Genomic DNA, 6,356 nt, shown 5'->3' on the forward strand with positions numbered 1-6,356 from the left:
TTTCTTTGCTTAGTGATTTAAAAATGTAGTTATTTAAATAAACAATTTCAATGCAACTTAATACGACAGCTTAATAACTTATGCGTATATTTAAATCTGTTTTATACTTAGATAACATAACAAATATTAGGGTGTGGTTGATTTAAATCAATAATAATATAATAATGATTATAAGTGTGTTGATTGGTTATCAATCAAATCGTATAATTTGGTTCTGCATTACTTAATACTTAATCAAATTAAATGCGATTAATAAACCCAAGAGTGTTTCAATCAAGGTTGTTATTTAAGTTTTTATTTTTTATACATGTTTGATGTAAAGCAATTTTGTTGTTATATCGATTATTTTTTCGAAATATAAAACACTGTGTGCACAATAGTTCAAAACTACGGAACTTGAAAATCATAAAACTCCAAAATTATTTTTATATTTACTTGTTGTCCTAGCTTTGTCCGAAAACCCAAAATAAGATAGTAGATATATTTTCGTTTAAGATTTAGGTATGGATTAAATTTTAGTTAAAAGCCAGGGATCGATAGAAACTGTGATAGGGCAAAATGTTTACATGGGGAACTTTCTGCGGCATGTCAACCTTGAACGTTATCAAAACAACCCGTCCTTTTCCTGTTACGTAATTGGGTTTTCCAATAAAACCCTTTAATATTAAAACGTTTTTTTTTTTATTTGGCACAGCTAAATAGGAGAAGATTGTGGTAATATTAGTCATATATTAACGGGACGTTGTCTTAAGTAGGTAATGTTTAATAAACTACATGTTATGTTTACTAAACAACACATAAAATCTCATATATGAACATTGGTTATATAGGCATGACTTTATTCAAAATAAATACAAATTTATAAATATTAAAACGAGTTTAATTTTATTAAAAAAATGTGTATATTATATGTGCAAATATTTAATAATGTTGGTCTTCAATAATTGATTTTTTACACATTTTCCATATATATATATATATTTGCCTAAAGGTATTCTTATTTTTGGTTTTACTTTATTGGCCTAACCCATTCAATACATCTGTATACAACTTGATGAAGTTTTTTTTTTTTTAACTGTTTACAGTTAAACCAACAGATCAGCTATGGAGAATTGACATCACCTGGTCAAAACGAAAGGCTTTATCCTTATGGCTGTGGCTTACCAAATAAGTATGGTAATTTGATCACAAATCCAAATGCCTATAATATTTGTGAAAATTTATGAGACAAAAGTCAAATTCTAATAGAGCTACATAACAGTAAATTGACGTATTTAGTGCGATTAAATATTTTATCAGTGACTTTATTTTGGTTTACTTGTACAAGAGCAAATTTAATTAAAATGCTTTTCATACAATTAAATAATTATTTTTAATAATGCTGGTCAACAATGATTTTAATCGTGAACAATAATAATCTATTGATTATAATCTACATTTTTAAATAAAAAAATACAAATACATTTTCTATATACTGCCACTTTATAATCATATTACTCTAGCAATCTAAATATACGAATGCTCACTATAAATGTAATAACTCACGATTTATTAGGGGGAAAATAATTAAACTTTTAATTACATGATTTATTGTAAAAGGCTAATTGAATATTAGACGCTCCATTGGCTATTTCGAGTTTATTTAAGCTCAATTTTAATTAAATTTTACTGTGTTCGCTTGTCCGAACGTAATCGGTATTGTTCATTTGCCGATGAAGACTTAATTAGTTTTTTGGTTTTTATATTCTTTTAACGCAGCGATAATTAAATTTAATCTTCATTGATAGATGTTTTTGAAAGTTTTATGGTAAAGACTGATTGAGTTTTTTTTGGTTTTGCATTTTAATTCCTTTACAATAAAATTAAGATATGAGTTTGTTAAATGTTTATAGCATAGGATCTACACTAATCTATTAATGCCCCTTTTAGGCAATTCGTTCATTTTTTATGAAACTTAACTTTATCAGATGGTAAAATTTTTTATCAGATTTGTGAATTATTCTAGGCATTTCAAAAACTATAAACTTAAGCTCATCATATTCTCTTTAGTACCTTAGATATTAAACTTGAATGTATTAGTTTTAGCCTGGAATACAGATTGTTCACTATTCCTTTTCAATAAAGTTTTATCACTTTATTACAAAACACATTGCCACTGCCATCCTACAACTATCACTCATAACTATTTTGATTTTGTGTATTTGTTTCATAAAAATGTTTATATTAATTCTTAAATGGTAATTCTAAACCTATACGTGTTTATTCAAGAGTTTGCTTCATATTATTCAGAGCACATACAATTATGGGGTATTAAATACTTTTACGATTGAACAATGAAAAACAATATATTTAAAATATTAATAGTCAAATGAATCTATAAATAGAATGACGGTAAATCCCTTGATGAAACCACAAGCCCGTTTAAAATAAATCTAAATGTTCCCTATTTTTTAACCCAAAAATAAATATGCATGCACATGGCCGTTAAATTTAAAAGATTTTGCGTTTTCCAACAATCAGGCGGTTAAGCAAACCATACATGTTAAACGTTGATATCTTTAAAGATGGTTAGTAGTTCTTAAAAAATATTTAATCATATCTATATACTAATCGTGTATTATTTATGTTTACAGTATTAGTAATATAGACTGGCTGTCTAAATATGTACAACCATAGATTAAAAGAACTATGGTACAACTATCTTTTCAAGAGTCCTTAAGGATACTATGCTATTTGTAGTATAACGTGTAGTACATACATGTTTTATTAATCCTTATGAACATATTATAAACATACAAAATTCCTAATTTTATAACCATTTTTGTTTTATTACTGTATCTATATTTTCCCCAAGTCTAAAACTGATTAGGTTAAATCTCGTTTCGGGTAACGACATAAAGAAAAGGTTTCAAATAGGTTGCCTTGACAAATCTGCGTTACTTATTGGATTGGACAAAGACCAACGTGTTTTAGTTGTTTTTCGTAAACTATTAGATTACCGAAACGCACTTAATACTTAAACAAACACAAAACTATTTTTTAAAATTTAACTGATCAGTTACTAAAGACAAATTTATGTATACAAGTTTCAAATATTACGTCCATGTATGGATCGTCTATTATTACATATACACATTTGTTAATAATATATTGGTCTTTCTAAATTGAACAAAAATGTGAAATTACAATATTTTATTTTAAATATTCTCATCTGAAATTGTTGTTGTTGTTACTAAACTATTGTTCACATTTATTTATTAGTCAAGTGAGTCTCAAAATTTAGGGATTATTAGGGATTATGAATAGATCGTTTGGATGCTGGTTTTCCAAAATACAGTTAACGAAACGTACTTTTACATGTACGCACGTCAATTTAAAATCAACGCGTACCTAGTAAGCATTTTTATTTTTGTAATATAACACACATAAGTTTAAAATAATTGGTAAGAATTAGTTTTTTCAGTAATTAAATTAAAATAATTAAATGTCATAAGGATACCCTTTTAAACTACTTAAATAAGATTAATAATGTTACTTATTGATATTACTTTCCAATTTTATTTGCGATTATATATCAAAACCGTTTATGCTAGATAATTAACATTATTTATGTGCTTTATACTACCACTATATATAGCTTTACTCAAATCTATTTTGACTTACTTAGCTTATTCCGAGTACTTTTACACTTATAAATAGGTTTTCTTTGTAGATTGTGTCGTGGATATATACAAAAATGATTACGTCTGGAAAACTACGTCACAGCTGTACACAGATGTTCACTGGCCGAAAACCGCGGCAACAGTGAAGTGTGAGATAGGAGACATTTCCCGCGCAAACTCCAAACCCACCCTTCCCACCTCCCTTTTTACATGTCTCTTTTATCATTCTACTCTTATTTAACATATATTTTCAAACAATATATATTTTATGTTCTACGATAATTACAATTCGTTAGATTAACTTTACGTAAAATGTAGTCTAAAAAAACCATTAGTCTAACAGTTATTTTCATTTGAGATATTTGAAACTACTTTTTTAAATACCCTAATTATTATATTAGTAATAAATATAATGTTATCGTATCTTACATATTGTTGTTTAGCGAATACATAAACACAAATGTTATTTGTTCAAAATTTTAATGCTTAAAAATATTTTTTTCACCCGGCAATAACCGATTATACAGATTTTGAATAAGAATGTATGATTTTCCGTACATTAAATAAAATGGGACTAAAACTTAAATGGTGCCACAAGAGTTAACTTATAACGAATTTAAGCTTGAAATTACTTGTGACATGAAGTATATTGCAACCCAGTCGTAGGATACAATGTGAGGTCTCACCATTTACTCTCTATACATAAAAAGATTTACTTCAACTGTAAACATTTTAATAAAAATATCTAACATTATTATTAAGGTAAATAATAAATACACCAACCGAACTGAGATTGTAAATAAATCAAATTCCCTTATGTACAATTTTTTGAGCGTTTTAATCCAATAACTCGTTGATTTAAGTAAAGGGCAGTTTAATATTGATTTGAATCCTTCATAGTTCTCATTAATGAATGAAAAACTAAATATAGTATGTAAAGCATAATCATTATTTTTTATTTCTCTGACTTAATATTAAATAAGATCAGCCAACTTTAAGTGTCAGAAATCTTAAAGAGGCATTTATTTTTGACACAGATTGATAAAATAAGAGAAGTTAATTATTTTAATACACACATTTTAAACCCTAAAATCCATACAAAACGTTTAGTGGAATAAATTGAGTATTTTTCAGAAGGATCATTAAATATCCCTAAGAACTTGAAATGGTATTCATTGAGATTTAAACAACTAGGGGTTTGTTAAGGACAACACAACGTTGCACTAGAAAAAACTACCCCATTAGCCTACAACATTATGACAAACTAAGTTATTAAATAGACATACCAATCCAATATTTATCATACAAATAAAAAGCTTTAAAAAGCTTTCATTTCGCCTATTGGGTCTGATGATGATTGGAGTGTCCAATCGAAATCGATCACCACTTACCAACTTTTACATGTATTTACCGTCTTGTAAGTCAACAGTATAAGTGTAAATATATTATTGCAAGTGTTATTAGACGTATATATTTCTGTATTTCTGTATTTTTATTAATTAAGCTTTAAAGTGAAAATTAATTTTATTATTGCCGAACACATGAGCCAAGGTTAGTCATAAATTTACTATAAATTGAGATACAAACAAGCATAGAGAATTCACTATCCACATGCACTAGTCCGGGAGTTTAGAATGATGAAAGCCCAAATGTATTCATGACCTGACCACACGTGTAATGCTTGCATGTTTGTACGAGAAAAGCTTGAACTTTGTATGTGCTTTCCATCTACGCAGAATTCATTATCGGTTCACAAACATGCCTTTGCCATTACCTTACCAGGAACCGTTATGCAAAGGCTTTCTTAGCTTGTTTGTTATTGAGGGAAAATAATTATTGGAGTGATAATTTTTTCATGAAATAATTGTTAAAACTCTCCAAAGTCGGTACTATTTTACATTTTGTTAAATTTTACTACCAGGGCGTTTTGTATGGAGGGTGTTAATTATTACAATCAAAAGTAAATGTTAAAATATTAATTTTATAATGACGTATATTGTCTTTGTTTCAGTTAAGCTACGGTTAAATTAACTAATAAAGCATAGCTATGTCATAAAAACTGCAATGTTAAGTTTGAGTGATATAAACATAAATAAATATACTAAAACGAATAATTGGATTTGGGTACAGTTTTGTTAACCCTAATTATAATAATCCATGCCTGCCTTCTTTCTTATTTAATTGAACTAACATATGATTTAATAATAATGATTTTGTAAATATTATCCAACTTTTTAAAATATACTTCAAGTTCATTAATTGTCTTTAAGTCTTGTTTTTGAAATTTTAACACTAATCGTTAAGTGATGTACTGCTATCAAACCAGATAGTAATAATCAAACCTTCATTGTAATAAGTTGACAAATGCAGAACGTTGCAATAGTTTGCGTGCGAAATTACTTCAAGTACACACATCAACAAAACTCTAAATCAAGATTAATCGTTTAGGGCGCAGATGCTAGAATGTCACTCCCTATTATATAAGATAATTAATTCACCCCAGCAGGCACTAAATGATCATTCCACAAGATCCTTCCCCTTCTACTAATCGTGCTTGAAGTTAATTAATCCAATTGTGTTTTTGCTGCTTCAACTTTTTAACAATTTATTAGAATGCTGTTTGTGGTTTTCTTTTCTTCAAATACCACCCAGTGCTATAAAGTGTTCTAAGGTGAAAGTGAGTGTAAGTGCGTT

At 27.7% G+C, this 6,356-nt stretch overlaps 1 protein-coding gene across 1 annotated transcript in view; it reads right to left on the minus strand.

Annotated features, from left to right (window-relative positions):
• The window catches only part of LOC129002548 (metabotropic glutamate receptor 2-like), a 29,749-nt gene extending 26,005 nt beyond the window's left edge, over positions 1-3,744 (minus strand). The window contains exon 1 of the mRNA XM_054430427.1: positions 3,664-3,744. The gene's annotated coding sequence lies outside the window, so the exon portion shown is untranslated. The remainder of the gene's footprint in view (positions 1-3,663) is intronic.
• Between the last annotated feature and the right edge of the window lie 2,612 nt (positions 3,745-6,356).

The sequence above is a fragment of the Macrosteles quadrilineatus genome, unplaced genomic scaffold, assembly GCF_028750875.1.
Source record: "Macrosteles quadrilineatus isolate MER2022 unplaced genomic scaffold, UCM_ALF_1.0 Scaffold_9__3_contigs__length_116548681, whole genome shotgun sequence".
Lineage (NCBI taxonomy): Eukaryota > Metazoa > Arthropoda > Insecta > Hemiptera > Cicadellidae > Macrosteles > Macrosteles quadrilineatus.